An 18,415-nucleotide genomic window follows, 5' to 3' on the forward strand; every position below is an offset into this window, starting at 1 on the left:
CCAGCGGTCATCGTTATTATGTGTTGTTCCTAGATAACTATACAAATTTTTTATGGACCTTTCCCTTAGCACATAAATCTCAAGTCTATTCTGTGTTTCTCAGTTTTCGTTCGTATGTTCGCACACAATTTGAGCGTGACATTAAAGTATTTCAGTACGATAATGGGGGTGAATTCAATAACAATTCCTTTCGTCAATTTTGTCAAACCAATGGCATGAATTTTTGTTTCTCTTGTCCATATACATCACCTCAAAACGGAAAGTCTGAACGGACAATCCGCACAATCAATAATGTCATAAGAACAATAATGAACCATGCTTCTGTTCCATTTAAGTTCTGGCACCATGCACTCGAACTTGCTACATATTTACTTAAAATTTATCCCCACCAAATTCTTGGCTATCATTCCCCTACACAAATTCTCTATCAACGTGAACCAACATACTCACATTTACGTGTTTTCGGTTGCTTGTATTTTCCTCTTATTCCCTCTCAGTCACGTCATAAACTACAAGCTCGCTCATATCCGTGCATATTCCTAGGATACCCATCCAATCATAGAGGCTATAAATGTCTTGATATATCCAAAAACAAAATCATTCTCTCGCGTCACGTCATATTCGACGAATCTGTTTTTCCATTTTCCACACAACCTTCAGTTCAGCCTCACATATCCGCGGATAATGAGGCAGCCGATCCATTTCTTCCCACCATTTTACATCCGCCAGCCTATCTGTCGCCTCCTGTGTCACCCTCGCCCAATTCGTCTCTATCTCCTGCGTCTGTGTCGTCAAAAACAGTCCAGCCCGTGTCTTCTGTCCCGTTGATATCCCCTACGTCTGCGTCTACTATGTCGACGCCTCCTAAGTCTGCCTCATCTCAAACAACATCTCCGTCTCAAACTTCCTCTCACTCACAAACCCTGTCATCATCACCCCATTCCACTCCTAAATCACAACCTACCTTTAGCGTCAATTCCGAAACCGATCACCCAAATTTCTGCCCCACTTCTATGAACAACCCCAATTCTCCCGCAACGAACGAATCAGACGCTGCTGCCCATTCGCCTTCAGCAGTAGCGCAGAACCCAAACACTCACTCCATGACCACACGTGCTCAACACAGAATTCGTAAACCCCGTCGTATGTTAAATCTGTCAGCTACAGCCACACCTTTGCATTCTCCAATTCCCAAAACACCAGCTCTTGCCTTACATGATCCAAATTGGGCACAAGCCATGACTGATGAGTTTGAGGCTCTTATTGAAAATAAGACGTGGGTACTCGTACCCCATCCACAAAATGCTAATGTTATTCGTAGTTGGTGGATTTTCAGGCACAAAACCAAGTCAGACAGGTCATTTGAAAGATACAAGGCAAGATTAGTAGGCAACGGTTCAGGACAATTGGCTGGTGTTGATTGTGGCGAAACATTTAGTCCTATTGTTAAGCCAGCGACTATTCGAGCTGTTCTCAGCATTGCTCTATCCAAAAAGTGGAACCTTCATCAATTGGATGTCAAAAATGCCTTTTTACATGGTGATCTGAGTGAAACGGTATATATGCATCAACCATTGGGTTTTAAAGATCCCAAATACCCTGACCATGTCTGCTTACTCAAGAAATCACTGTATGGTCTGAAACAAGCGCCCCGGGCCTGGTACCAACGATTCGCTAATTTTGTAATCACCATGGGTTTCAAAAATAGTGTATCTGATCACTCTCTATTTACATACCAACAAGGCACAAACACAGCTTATATTCTATTGTACGTTGATGATATTGTTTTAGTCACTTCCTCTGACAGGCTTCAGGATTCCATACTCTCCAAATTGAGCTCAGAATTTGCCATGAAAGACTTGGGACCACTACACTATTTTTTGGGGATCTCAGTAACTCATTCACCTGGTGCTTTGTTTCTGTCTCAAAAGAAATACGCTTCTGAAATCATAGAGAAGGCTGGTCTTGGCAACTGTAATCCAGCCATCACACCCGTTGACACGAAGCAAAAACTCAGCATCTCGTCTGGCTCCTCTTATCATGATCCAACAGAATATCGACAGCTCGCCGGTGCCCTTCAATACTTAACTCTCACAAGACCAGACATTTCATATGCAGTGCAACAAGTCTGTTTATTCATGCACGACCCAAAAACGTCACACATGGCAGCTCTCAAGCGAATCCTAAGGTATGTTCACGACACTTTGGATCACGGGCTCACACTAATTGCGTCATCCCCAAGCCAGTTAATCTCCTACACCGACGCAGATTGGGGGGCTGCCCGGATACCCGTCGTTCAACATCAGGGTACTGTATATTTCTTGGAGACAGTCTCATTTCATGGTCAGCCAAAAGACAGCCCACTCTGTCTCGTTCCAGTGCTGAAGCTGAGTATCGCGGCGTCGCCAATGTAGTCTCCGAAACATGTTGGATCCGCAATCTTCTTCTTGAACTGGATGTCCAATACGAAAATCAACCATAGTCTACTGTGATAATGTTAGTGCAGTTTACTTAACAGAAAATCCGGTCCAACACCATCGCACTAAATATGTGGAAATGGATATTCACTTTGTTCGGGAGAGAGTCGCCAAAGGCGAAGTGTGCGTCCTTCATGTTCCTTCTCGGTATCAGATTGCTGACATCTTCACCAAGGGATTACCCTCACCTTTGTTTGAAGATTTCAAGAATAGTCTCAATGTTCGGCCTCCGAACCTTTCGACTACGGGGGTGTATTAGAGACTATCTTAGTTATTGTAAAGCATATAGTATCTGTATCTGTTACCTTATCAATAGCCTAGAATATAGGAATAGAAGTTCACTACAAAGTGAACTGTAGTTTGTATATAAACACAATTAATGATCAATAACAGTCACTGAGCAATTCAATCTGTTACATAGCCTTATACACCGAGTGAATCCTCACTCGCGAACATCTCCCAGGCAATATCACCGTCTCGATGAATCTAGATCTCCTAAAAGGAGAAAAGATATTGGTCATAGTGTACTGAATCTCTCCTTCCGCATTACAAAGAAAGTCATCGCAAACCTTTGGGACCAAGATCTAATGATGGATGGAATCCTAGATCTAACCCAAAATCGGGAAAAGGAGATCCAACACCTGTCAAAGAAAGAAAAGTACAACCTCATCCATAACGAGCTTTGAAATACGATGCTAGATGCAGGGATCGATTCCCATATGCCAGAGATATATAACAGATGTAGATACACCTATTTGTGCAAAAATAGGAAAAACCAATGCCCCGAGAGTTCAAATATCCCATGTTGAAGGATTACAACTAGATATGACCAATCCCACAATCCATGTAACAACAATTTCAGAGAGCTTTTTAAACAACAATGTTGGAAAACGCTTTCATGTGTAGGCTCTTTCCTACCACACTGAAGGAATCTTCTACCTATTGGAATTCTTCGAGGATATATTCATTCGGATATTTAACCAGATGATGAATGAGTTTTTGTAGCATTTCATCACATCCATTCTTGAAACTAAAACCATACAAGAACGTGAACTATTTGAACACACAAATATACTTTTCAAAACTTAAAATATGAATTGAACAAAACACAAAACATCTCACAGTTTCATTTATTTTAAGGCTTGAATTTCCTTCAACCAAGCTTGGCTGGCTATGGAGAAAATTCCAGCAGAAAATAAGAAAAAAATATTGATCAGAAATGTGATGTTCAATAGCCTAGTCAAGGCTCAAATTCATACCCTTCAATCTAATAATTCGTATTAAGAAAAGAAATTCTTAAATAGCTAAAAGGAACAAAGCAAGTCTTCCAACTCAAATTTCTCAATTTACACAGTATTAAGCTTTTTATCATCCTGACCTTGATTTAGTATTCAGCAGGATATCCCCACAATATCTTTATTACAGTAGAGTTTAACCATAAAGTTCGGGATTGATTAGCACGTGGATCTTACTAATGATATCCGATTTAGTTCTTAATTTTTGTTTTTCTGTTTTCAATATTCATACTATTATTGTTGTGTGCCAAATTCATAACATAAAAGAAGTTAATATATGATATACTTGGTAAGAAATATACGAAAATAAAAACTTTATTAAGGTATACTTTTAATTCTTATTTAAGAGAATATTATTATGATAGTCTAATGTTTTCCTGGTACCCAATGGAATCTAAACATATCATGTGCAGGAATTGAGGCATTAAAATTTCTCAAGTAAATGCCATCATCTTTAGCAACCCAAATGCAAGTTTTTCTTTCGTAATCACAATAATGTAATAAGTAATTATCATTATCACGAAACGAATCAAATTTGGCATGAACTGCATTGTTAGGGGCTGTATTGCACCAGAAAACAGTTTTTCTGAAGATGTTACGCTTGAATTTCCAGTTGAAACTCTGATTACTTTGAATGTAATGCACCCCCAGATCATCCTCTTTTGATTCACAATGCACAAACAAAGCTTTGTTACCCTTCAGTTCATTCCTCACTCCCACATGTATTGTATCCCATATTGTGACGCCATATATGGGTTCAACCAAGATGGCTACTGCTGCCAAAACCAAAAGAAGTTTTAAACTTGTCATTCTAAATCTGGGTTTGAATTTCTATACCCTTAAATTCTAAGTTGAGTGAGTGGTTTTCAATTGTTGTGACCATATATATTGTAAGTCGTTGTTTTCTATCACTTGCTGATGATGATGCTGAGTCAACAAGTCAGCATTGTAAGTCGTTGTTGTTTTCTATTACAAGAATGATGCTGGGTAATCAAGTCAGCATAATTGTAAGTCAACCCGTCAGCAAGAGTAAAATCAAGAAGTCGGAATGCTGAGTTATCAAGTCAGCATGGCTGTGATCAGCATGGTACTGAGGTGATAATACAGGTCAACATGGTCTTGCTGTGTTACCACTGGTCAGTAGGTCTTGCTGAGTTTGTACATTTTTGAGTAAGGATATTTTGGGTATTTTCACAACTTTGTAAAGGCTATAAAAGGTCTGGGTTGGGAAGTAGTTTCACACGAGAGATTCTTAGACTAAGTCATAAGTGTACACTGTGATAATCTGAATTGGGGATTGGAAAAACACGAGAGTTTCTGGAAAAGGAGAAACTGTTTCAATCTTGTTGTAATCTGCATTGATTAGTGAAGTTGCTGGATGTAGGCAATTAAGCCGAACCAGGGTAAATTCTGTGTGTATTCTTTTTGATTGTTGTTTCAAGATCCAATCTGTGATCTTTGTGTACTTTGTTTCTCTGTGTGGTTGATTGATCGTTCGAAGCGTAGTTAATCCAATCTAGTCTCCCTAAGTCTTTCTGGGCTGAAGCAGTGCAAACTGCGTGTTACCTAATCAATAGGTGCCCATCATCTGCTATAGGTTTTAAAACACCTATGCAAATATGGTCTGATCACCCAGAGGATTATGAAAAACTTAGAGTGTTTGGTTGTTCAGCTTTTGCACACGTTAGACAGGGAAAATTAGAACCTCGGGCTCTAAGATGTGTTTTTATAGGCTACCCTATAGGAGTCAAGGGCTATAAGTTGTGGTGCCTAGAATCTGGTTATAAGAAATCCATAGTCAGCAGAAATGTTGTGTTCAATGAGATGGATTTTCCTTATCGGAAAAACCAAGAAAAAACTCAGTTAGAACCGAGTAGTCCTAAGTCCATTCTAAACCTTGAGAGTGTTAATAATGAGGTGGAGCTTGAAGAAAATAGTGAAAACACCCGTAAAACCGAGCAAGAAGTCAGTGATGGTAATGATACTGAGTCCAGTCAAAGCTATAGACTTGTTAGAGACCGTGAAAGAAGAGTCCCTAGGGCCCCGGTTAGATATGGTTTTGAGGACCTTGTAGCTTATGCATTTAGTGTTGCTAAGGAAGTACAAGAGTCTGAACCTGTAACCTATAGGGAAGCTGTGAATTCGGTTGACAAGGAACAGTGGCTTAACGCTATGAAGGATGAGATAAAATCCCTTGATAAAAATGAAACTTGGATTTTGGTAGATAAACCTTTTGATAAGAAGTTGGTCGGTTCAAGGTGGGTGTTTAAAAGAAAGGAAGGGATACCTGGTGTAGAGGAACCTAGGTTTAAAGCTAGGTTGGTGGCCAAAGGGTTTACTCAGCAGGAAGGTATAGACTTTAATGAAATCTATTCACCGGTTATTAAACATAGGTCTATCAGGATTATTCTCTCTTGTAGCTCGTTTTGATCTAGAATTAGAACAGTTAGATGTCAAAACAGCTTTTCTTCATGGAAACCTGGATGAGGTCATATATATGCAACAACCAGAGGGTTTTGAAATAGGAGATAAAGACCAGCGGGTATGTTTGCTTAAGAAGTCTCTATATGGTCTGAAACAGTCCCCTAGACAGTGGTATATGAAGTTCGATGAGTTTATGATAAGTCAGGACTTTCATAGGTCTAGTTATGACTGGTGTGTGTATAGTAGAGACCTTAGTGATGGCTCTAAGATTTATCTCTTGTTATATGTTGATGACATGCTTATAGCTTGTCAAAACAAAGCAGCCATAAATCAGTTAAAGGCACAACTAAACACACGGTTTGAGATGAAGGATCTCGGGTCAGCACGGAAAAATTTAGGAATGCAAATTTCTCGAGACAGAGGAAGAAAGAAGCTGTTCCTAAGTCAGTCAGCTTATCTGAGCAAGGTGTTAGAACGTTTTGGTATGACGAATTCAAAGGCCGTTCTCACTCCACTTGCAAGTCACTTCAAGCTGAGCAGTAAGCAGAGTCCTCAAACTGATGAGGAAAAGGAAGACATGGAGAGGGTGCCATATTCGAGTGTTGTAGGCTGTCTAATGTATGCGATGGTCTGTACACGTCCAGATTTGGCTCATGTTGTGAGTCTCATCAGCAGGTTCATGGCAAATCCAGGAAGAGCTCATTGGTCAGCGGTGAAGTGGGTGCTGAGGTATGTCAAAGGCTCATTGAGTAAAGGTTTGAGTTATGGTGGAGCTGAAGCCCTAGTGGATGATGTAGCAGGTTTTGTTGATTCTGATTATGCTGGTAGCATTGACACCAGAAAATCCCAAACCGGGTACGTATTCACTGTGTTTGGAACTGCAATAAGTTGGAGGGCAAGTCTACAATCCAAACACATAGATGTGAGAATGCATTTCGTCAGGGATGTGATTAGCACTGGTACTGTTCAGGTGGTGAAAGTGGGAACTGAGGATAACCCAGCCGACATGCTGACCAAATCTGTTTCAAGTAATAAATTTGAACATTGCTTGAAACTGGTTAGGATGGTCAGTGGTCCTTGAGTGTATTTTCTTCACTAGTTGATGGAGTGATTAGAAAGACAAGGTGGAGATTGTAAGTCGTTGTTTTCTATCACTTGCTGATGATGATGCTGAGTCAACAAGTCAGCATTGTAAGTCGTTGTTGTTTTCTATTACAAGAATGATGCTGGGTAATCAAGTCAGCATAATTGTAAGTCAACCCGTCAGCAAGAGTAAAATCAAGAAGTCAGAATGCTGAGTTATCAAGTCAGCATGGCTGTGATCAGCATGGTACTGAGGTGATAATACAGGTCAATATGGTCTTGCTGTGTTACCACTGGTCAGTAGGTCTTGCTGAGTTTGTACATTTTTGAGTAAGGATATTTTGGGTATTTTCACAACTTTGTAAAGGCTATAAAAGGTCTGGGTTGGGAAGTAGTTTCACACGAGAGATTCTTAGACTAAGTCATAAGTGTACACTGTGATAATCTGAATTGGGGATTGGGAAAACACGAGAGTTTCTGGAAAAGGAGAAACTGTTTCAATCTTGTTGTAATCTCCAATGATTAGTGAAGTTGCTGGATGTAGGCAGTTAAGCCGAACCAGGGTAAATTCTGTGTGTATTCTTTTTGATTGTTGTTTCAAGATCCAATCTGTGATCTTTGTGTACTTTGTTTCTCTGTGTGGTTGATTGATCGTTCGAAGTGTAGTTCAACATATATAAATCTATTAATTAGTGTATTTTAAGTAGTAAATCTGAGTTGATTCTTTTGTAATAAATGTGACCAAATCAGGAATGTTTTCATATGCCAAATTTCTTATGATCACAAGGATACGGTGTAAAAGCTACGCACAATACGACGTATCCCAAATAAGTTTTCTACCATCATAAAGAGAGAAGGGAGACCTTCTATGGAAGGAGAAAGTTTCCTTCAATCAAAAAATTAAAGTGGAACAAGTGAAAATTTGCTTAATGATCTATCCCCCCTTCACTAATTGGCTTGAATGGGCCAAGAAAATGGATTGGGGATCTATCCTCTATCCTGGTAATGATTGGCCATCCATTCGTAATGATCTATCCTTTATTATGCTCACAGATCGGAAAATTAAAAAAACGACAAAAATAAGAATCAACTATGATTTTTCGCATAGTGGTCATCCAACCATCATATGGTCAAGTGGCTATTACGTCTTGTAACAAATAGGATTGTTCCGTAATTGTTATTGATGACTGAATGTATATTTATACAGATTACAGTTTATATCGTATTCAAAAGACTAATCTAGATACTGGCCTAGATAATAGGGAATGACTGTTGTGATACATAGTTATCTACAACTAACTGAAAATATTCTCTAATACACCCCCATAGTGGAAGGTTCGGAGGCCGAACATTGAGACTATGTCTGAAGTCTTCAAACAGGGGTAACGACAAACCTTTGGTGAAGATATCGGCTATCTAATAGTGTGATGGAACGTGTAAGACACGCACTTCACCTTTTGCTACCATTTTCCGAACAAAGTGAATGTCCATGTCAACATGTTTGGTGCGATGGTGTTGAACGGGATTACCACTGAGATATACAACGCTGATATTGTCACAATAGACTACAATAGATTTTGTGATCGGACACCCAAGTTCGAGAAGAAGGTTGCGTATCCAGCATGTTTCAGACACCACATTTGCAACTCCACGGTATTCGGCTTCAGCGCTGGACCTTGACAATGTGGGCTATCATTTTGCCGACCATGATATGAGGTTGTCCCCGAGAAAGACACAATACCCGGAAGTGGAGCGGTGAGTATCCGGACACCCCGCCCTATCGACATCGGTGTAAGATGTCAGTTGAGTAGGTGAGGAGGCTAATAGATGAATACCAAGATTAAGAGTGCCCTCAACGTACCGAAGAATACGTTTAAGTGAAGCCATGTGAGATGTTTTAGGGTTGTGCATAAACAAGCAGATCTGCTGTATTGCATAGGAGATGTCTGGTCTAGTAAGAGTCAGATACTGTAGGGCGTCTGCGAGTTTCCTGTATTTAGTTGGGTCATGGTAAGCGGAGCCAGATGAGATGCTGAGCTTCTGCTTGGTGTCGACAGGAGTTGTGGCTGCGTTACAGGACCCAAGACCAGTTTTTTTGATGATTTCAGAAGAATATTTCTTTTGAGATAGACAGAGTGAACCAGGAGAGCGAGTGACTGAAATCCCCAAGAAATAATGCAATGGACCCAAATCCTTCATTGCAAATTCAGAGTTCAATTGAGATAGAATAGATGTCTGTAGCTTGTCAGAGGAAGTGACGAGAACAATGTCACCGACATACAATAGAAGATAAGTTGTGTCTGTACCTTGCCTGTATGCAAATAGAGAGTTATCTGAGATGCTGTTGGTAAATCCCACTCTGATTACAAAATTAGCAAATCACTGATACCAGGCCCGAGGAGCCTGTTTAAGACCGTACAGTGATTTGCGAAGCAGACAAACATGATCAGGATATATAGGATCTCAGAAGCCCAGTGGTTGGTGCATGAATACAGTCCTATTAAGGTCCTCGTGCAGGAATGCATTTTTAACATCTAATTGCCGAATATTCCAATTCCTGGACAAGGCTATACTGAGAACAACTCTAATTGTTGCCAGTTTAACCACAGGACTGAATGTTTCACCACAATCAACTCCGGCCAACTGACCTGATCCATTGCCAACCAATCTTGCTTTGTAACGTTCAACAGAGCCATCTACTTTTGTTTTGTGCCTGAAAATCCACCAACTGCGAATAACATTAGCATTTTTGGGACGGGGTATAAGTACACGCGTCTTATTTTGAATTAAAGCCTCAAATTCATCAGTCATGGCCTGTGTCCAGTTTGGATCACTTAATGCAAGGATTGGTGTCTTTGGTATGGGGGAGATGACATGTTGTGCGGATGTGGATAGGTTCAGCATACGACGTGGTTTTCGTATGCCGTGTTGGGCTCATGTGACCATATTATGTGTTGCGGGATGTGGTAATGGAGGGGGGGATTTTTGTTTGGGAGTGGACAGGGGTACTATCAATGCTATTGGACTGGGAAGAGGGTGTCAAGGTAGGTGATGTGGGAGATGCACATTATCGCGGGACATGGCTCAAAAAAGGACTTGACGAGAGAGACGCAGAGGACTCTATTGACGATGCGGGCGTAGGGGACGAATTCGATGACATAGACGCAGGGGACGCTGCTAACTCAGAAGACGTAGACGATAGGAGGACGAAACAGACTTGGACAATGAGGAGGGGACGACGCAAGGAGAAACGACACTAACTAGGATTTGCGATTGAGGTTAGCGATCAGCGGGGAGCAGACCACCTTCGGCTACCGTAACCATCCTTGGACTGGAATTATTTGACGTTGTGTTTAACGAAAAGGGAAATTTAGACTCGTAAAAAATAACATGTCGGGAGATTGTAATTTTATTGGTGCACATGTCGAAACATTTGTACTCGCGGTGATTGGATGGGTAACCCAGGAATACACACGGATGGGAACGAGCCTCTAATTTATGGCGTGACACAGAAGGAATTAGGGGAAAACATAGACATCCAAAAATACGTAGATGAGAGTAGGTAGGGTCCTGCTGGTATAGAATTTTAGTGGGAGAGTGATATCCTAAGATTTTGTAAGGATATATATTTAGCAGGTATGTTACTAGTTCAAGGGCATAGTGCCAAAATTTAAACGGGACTGATGCATGATTCATAACAGTGCGTATTATGTTATTTACCGTGCGGATTGTGCATTCAGATTTGCCATTTTGGGGAGAGGTATATGGGCATGAGAATCGAAATTGCATGCCGTGAGTGTGACAAAAGTGGCGAAAGGAATTGTTATTGAATTCACCCCGTTGTCACATTGAAAAACTTTAATTTCGCGTTTAAATTGAGTGCGAATTAGAGAGCGGAATGCAAGAAATACATTATAAACTTGTGATTTCTGAGCTAAGGGAAATGTCCACAGAAAGTTTGTGTAGTTATCCAGAAATAAAACATCTGGTGAATTTGGAAAATTTTACTGATTGTATTTTAACAGGTTTCTGACCTTCTTATCGACCATTTGTACGGGCTTACAACCTTTCAGCTATAATGATTTACTTTGTTTATTGCTCAACGAAAAAATTCAGATGACACGGGATGCATATGATCTTGCCCATTGCTCCAAATGTAAATTATGTCTCTCGTGGTGGAGGGAATTTGAACCTTTTACAAATATTAGGTCTTCCTCAAATTTGCTTAATAAGTTATGGATCATGGATACTGATGCCATCATCAACTCTGAATTGGAAAATCATGATTTTCTTTCAGAATATCAATAACACGAGGAAGTAACAATTGGTAGTGGTTTTAAACTCTCTGTTCACTCTATTGGTTCCTTTGATTTCTCTCTCAATGGTGAAATCTCAAATTTAAGGATGTTTTATTTGTTCCTTTCACTTTTTAAATTTTTATTTATGTTCGTCCTTTAATAGCTTCTAACAATATTTTTGTTGAATTCTTTGTTGAGTCAATTAGTGTGAATGATTTGAAATGTATGGAACAGTCCTCCAAGGATAGAGTATGGATGGACTTTATTATCTCTCATTTTCGTCATAAGTACTGGTTCAAATAAATATTACATCATTTTCTATTTCACATGCTCATTTAGGCCATGCTACAATCTAGCTAGTAGTTAGGAAATTAATTGTTTCTAATGTTATTTTATCTTCGAATACTAAAACCACGAATGTAAAATTTTCAAACTTTGCCAAGTTGATAGCTTGTTGCCAACTTTTTGGGTAATTTTAATTCTTAATTTGAAAGAAGTATACATGCTAATTGATCAAGATTGGACAATTCTCACCGAATGACTATAAATTTCACAATCGTACAAATATACATGCTAAATAATTTGATCATTTGTGAATTCTGAATTGAAAATGAAAAAAGGCAAGAAAATGCAAAAACAGAAAAAATGACATAATGATAATGATAAACACTAATCCGAAATCATAACTTATTATTCCTGTAACAATAAAATATAATTTAAATTTTCATGAGCTTTCTATCGGCCTTAAGAGCTTTCTGGACTGAATTTGGTAATGACTTGAATGAGTCGAAATGAACATGTTGTCCTACATCCAATCCACTGCATATCTTGCCAACTTATCAGCTGTAATGTTCAACACTCTCCTACAATAGCTAATTGTAGTCACCTTTTGGTCCCTAATTTGATCCATCAATTGACCACAATTTGGGGGTGGTTTAAATGTTGGATTATGAATACCATCTATAACAACCTTACAATCATTTCTAAGCTCAAATTGAGAATAACATTTAAGAGACATTCTATGGGCCATGCGTACCCCTTGATAAATTCCTTCTGTCTCACAAAGTTCAACGTCTCCAGCCCTCATATTACCTAAACAACGTGCCTCAGCATGTAACATTCCTAAATGCTCAATAATAACCACTCCAACACCTCCATTTCCATTCATAATAGACGCGTCTGTATTTATCCTAATCACCCCATTTTTTGGAATGGACACTCTTCCCACCCAATATTCCAAGCCATCGACATTCATGCATTTCATAAGGGATTCAGTATGTTCCGAAACTAGATCATCCCTTGAAATCTATGAAATATAAAAAAATTAAAATATATATATAACAATTAAGAGTTAAAATTGATGAAATAATACCTTAAAAGGTGTAGCAGTCTTTATGTCTTTCACTATCATATCGTCTACTGCGTCGGGAATGTCCTAACGGTAGGACTTGGTGTACGATTGGAGATAACGACACACGTTAAAGCATTTGGCCTTATTGAATGCCTTAACCACCATCATCATAATGTGAAATGAAAACGACAATCAAACGTAATGCTGCATGGATTTAAAAAACAGGGCAAGAGTTAACCACCATCATCTGATTGTCGTTAACTCTTGCCCTATTTTTTAAATCCATGCAGCGTCATCTCTGATTGTCGTTTTCATTTCACATGATGATGATGGTGGTTAAGGCATTCAATAAGGCCAAGTTCTTTAATGTGTGTCGTTATCTCACATCGCACACCAAGTCTCGCCGTTGGGACATTCCCGACGGAGTAGACGATATGATAGTGAAAGACATAAAGACCGCTACACCTTTTAAGGTATTATTTCATCAATTTTAACTTTTAATTGGTATATATATTTTTTAATTTTTTTTATGTTTCATAGATTTCAAGGGATGATCTAGTTTCAAAACATACTGAATCCCTTATGAAATGCAAGAATGTCGATGGCTTGGAATATTGGGTGGGAAGAGTTTCCATTCCCAAAAATGGCATGATTAGGATTAATACAGACGCGTCTATTATGAATGGAAAGGGAGGTGTTGGAGTGGTTATTATTGACCATTTAGGAATGCTACATGCTGAGGCACATTGTTTAGATTATATGAAGGCTAGAGACATTGAACTTTGTGAGACAAAAGGAATTTATCAAGGGGTATGCATTGCCCATAGAATGTCTCTTAAATGTTATTCTCAATTTGAGTTTAGAAATGATTGTAAAGTTGTTATAGATGGTATTCATAATCCACATTTAAACCTCCCCCACATTGTGGTCAATTGATGGATCAAATTAGGGACCAAAAGGTGACTACAATTAGCTATTGTAGGAGAGTGTTGAACATTACAGCTGATAAGTTGGCAAGCTATGCAGTTGATTTGGATGTAGGACAACATGTTCATTTCTACTCATTCAAGTCATTACCAAATTCAGTCTAGAAAGCTGTTAAGGCCGATAGAAAGGGAATCTGCTGATGCCAATTACTCATGAAAATTTAAATTATATTTTATTGTTATAGGAATAATAATTTATGGTTTCGGATTAGTGTTTATCATTATCATTATGTCATTTTTTTCCGTTTTTGCATTTTCACGCCTTTTTTCATTTTCAATTCAGAATTCACAAATGATCATATTATTTAGCATGTATATTTATATGATTGTGAAATTTTTAGTCATTCCGTGAGAATTGTCCAATCTTGATCAATTAGCATGTATGCTTCTTTCAATTAAGAATTTAAATTACCCTAAAAGTAGGCAACAAGCTATCAATTTGGCAAAGATTGAAAATTTTACATTCTTGGCTTTTGTATTGGAAGATAAAATACGCAATTAATTTCCTAACTACTAGCTAGATTGCATCATGGCCTAAATGAGCATGTCAAGTAGAAAGTAATGTAATATTTATTTGAACTGGTATTGATGACGAAAATAGGAGATAATAAAGTCCATCCCTACTCTGTTCTTTGAGGATTGTTTCCTTCATATCTATACTATATATAATTACGGAAGCAAAGAGAAATGAGAAGAAGTGTTTTAGAGGTCTTTTTGATGAGTTTTCAATGTAGTAAAAAATCAGATTAAAAATATTTAATTAATTAAAAATAAATATTTAATTAATTAAAAATAACAAATTTATATTTATAATATATTAAATAATTATTAGCCTATTAATTAAAATAATAAAAGAAAGCAAGAGTTACGGGAAGATGAAAAAACACAAAGCAAATGAAATCCAAAAGTCACAAATAAACTTCTATATAAAGCATGATAGATAGTATTTCATCATTATATTTTCTTTGGTCACGATAGATAGTATTATATTTCTGAAGGTAAATATTTGATTTTTTTCATATGTTGTAGTTATTTTGTTCTCAATTGTGTTGTTGTTTTATTTTTATTAAACAATAGTTGTTATAGTTTCATCTTTCAGATTCATATCCGTTGTTACCCAGGTTCTATACCTCTCGCTATCTTATCCATGTTTTCTTTTTTATTTGTCTTTTTTTTCCAAACTGATAGCTTCAATTGAAGAAATCCGACAGAAATAAAAGATGCATGAACAACTAAAACCGGAAAACACAAAAGTGTCAAAAGTTACAAGAAATTCTTATGTTTCTCAAGGTAATTATTCGATTTTTTTTCATATGTTGTAGTTATTTTTGTTCTCAATTGTGTTGTTGTTTTCTTTTTATTAAACAATAGTTGTTATAGTTTCATTTTTCAGAGATGAAATTCTATTTCTGTCGTTACCCAGGTTCCATACCTCTCGCTACATTATCCATGTTTTCTTTTTTATTTGTCTTTTTTTTTCAAAATGACTAAAATAAAGATTTTGTAAATTTGTATTCTTTTTTAGTATATGTTGCTAGGTGTTATCGTTTCGATTGCTAACTCTTAACTAAAATTTAGATTTTTGGCTTTATATGAACTCAATTTTTGGCTTTCTCAATTGTACTGTTGTTTTATTTTTATTAAACAATTGTTGTTATAGTTTCATCTTTCAGAGATGAAATTCCATTTCTGTCGTTATCCAGATTCCATACCTATCGCTACCTTATCCATGTTTTCTTTTTTATTTATTTATTTTTCAAAATTACTGAAATAAAGATTTTGTATATTTGCATTCTTTTTTAGTATATGTTCCTAGGTGTTATCGTTTTGATTGTTAACTCTAATTAAATTTAGATTTTCGGTTTTTTATGAACTCAATTTTTAGTTTTAATTGAAGTTAGATTAATTTTTCTAATTCGGAACATGTTGAAATCCACTCATTTTTTTAGTTTGAGTTTAGCTAATTGATATGGATTGTATTTTTTATTTTTATGCATTTTGGTACAAATAGATATAAAGTTTCACACGATAGTTGTTCAATGAAGTTTGAGACATATTAAATAAAATATTAAAGAGTTATTGAAATATTATACTTACAATGAAGTTTATTTCTATATAAATTATGTTATATTATTATTATTATCAAAAAGTTATTTTTTCCCAATTTTCTAGACAAGGAGATTGTAAGCGCCAGTGGGATTGGGATTGGTGGTGTCTTGATGCAAGAGAAGAGGCCCATTGCATACTTCAGTGAGAAGCTCTGTGAGGCACGACAAAGGTGGGCAACGTATGATCAAGAGTTTTATGCTGTAGTGAGGGCGTTGAAAGTATGGGAACATTACTTGGTGGGAAAAGAGTTCATCCTCTACACTAACCATCAAGCTCTCAAATACCTGGGAAGTCAGAAGCAACTTCGAAGCGCCATGCACGCCCGGTGGTCTGCCTTCATAGATAAGTTCCCCTATAAGCTTATCCATAAGGCGGAAAAACAGAACATAGTGGCGGACGCCTTGAGTCGGAGGGTTGCACTAATAAAAACAGTCAACCTGGAGACCGATTGTTTCGAACACATCAGAGGAGAGTACCTGGCGGATCGTGACTTTGGAAGTATCTGGGAGAAGTGCCAGCGCCAACCTGGGGATGGGGCGTATCACGTGATGGATGAGTATCTAATGAGGGGCAACCAACTTTGTTTACCCTGCACTTCTATCCGCGAGAAGGTGGTCAGAGATCTACATGTCGGATCACTGGGGGGACATTTTGGGCGAGACAAGACATATGCTGCAGTGAGTTCCCGTTATTTCTGGCCCAAAATGAGAAGAGATGTGGCGTACCTGGTAGAACGATGCTATATCTGCCAGACCGCCAAGGGACACGCTACAAATGCTGGCTTACAGCTACCCTTGCCTGTACCAGAAACCATATGGGAGGATCTGTCCATGGATTTTGTCCTAGGGTTACCCAGAACTCAGAGAGGCATGGATTCCATCTTTGTGGTTGTTGACCGGTTTTCGAAAATGGCACACTTCATACCATGCTGTAAGACTAACGACGCCTCAACGACTGCCAAGCTATTCTTCAAAGAGGTTGTCAGACTACATGGTGTACCAAAGAGCATTGTCTCAGACCGTGACACAAAGTTCCTGAGTCACTTCTGGCGGACCTTGTGGGCTCTTTTTGATACTTCTCTGAAGTTTAGTACCACCGCCCACCCTCAGACAGACGGACAGACCGAAGTGGTCAATCGGACTCTGGAAAACTTACTGCGCAGCAAATGTAAGGATAAGCCCAGGATGTGGGACGTGGTTTTGGCACAAGCTGAGTTCGCCTACAATGGATCTGTACACTCGGGAACTGGGAAGTCACCCTTTGAGGTGGTATACACTAAGACCCCGAATCACGTCCTTGATATAGCCCATCTTCCCAAAGGAAACGTGACTGCAAACCAGCTAGCCAAAGACTATGTCCAGATGCACCAAGAGGTGAAGGAGACTCTTGAGGAGAGAAACCAGAAGCTAAAAGCTAAGGCGGATGAGCACCGCAGGGACCTACAGTTCGAAGTGGGAGATGAGGTTATGGTTCACTTGGGAAAAGAGAGACTCGCCAACGCCACAAGCAGCAAGCTTCGACCGAGAAAGTACGGGCCATATAAGATCACCAAGAAGGTCAATGCCAATGCCTATCACATAGCTTTGCCAAATTGGCTTGGTAAAGTCTCACCGGCGTTCAATGTTCGTGACCTTAGCCCGTGGAAGTCAGATGGCCCTTTGGAGAACAACACAGACCAGCCAGTGCCGAATTCTTTTAAAGAAGGAGAGAATGATGCGGACATCCTAACTGGGATCAATAATAACACGCTCCTTGGCGGATCTCCTCTCGGCGTTCCCACAGAGGTTGTATCTAAGAGGGCGGATCCCCTGGACACGCGAGCGGGGCGGATCTAGGCGTACGCCATGAGGCGTACCAATAATTACACTGGGCGGATCTCAAGTTTACTTCCTGCCGAAGGAATTCACCAACAACCTCTGACGCTCCGTACCTGCACCTCTGTACCTGCTGTCTGGGCGCATTACCTGTCTTACCCTCTTGTTATTAACTGTATTGTAACCCTAGTAAGGGTAGTCTCTGTCCTTTGCTTATCTTTTAGAGGTCGTATTTAAACCCTCATTTTGTAAGGATATGGCAACTTTTAATCAATCAAATATCATTTCTCATTGAGATTAAGGTTTATACCTTGTTTATCGGGATTCACTCCTTCTAGTCTAGCTAGAGAAGAAGATCTTTGTTGGTTTACGATTAAAACCTCCATTTATCGCTTTCAATCTGTATCACTGGCTCCACCCCTCCAAACTTTCGGTGCCTGGCTCCTGCTTGCTTCTGATTGTAATGTGATATGAACACTCTTATTGGAAGGCATTACTAAGGAAAGAAGAAATCTCTAGCCTAATTACTTTCCTCTTACATACTTTCCTATTAAATGCTTTCCTATTACTTCCCAATT

Source organism: Euphorbia lathyris, chromosome 5, assembly GCF_963576675.1.
Source record: "Euphorbia lathyris chromosome 5, ddEupLath1.1, whole genome shotgun sequence".
NCBI lineage: Eukaryota > Viridiplantae > Streptophyta > Magnoliopsida > Malpighiales > Euphorbiaceae > Euphorbia > Euphorbia lathyris.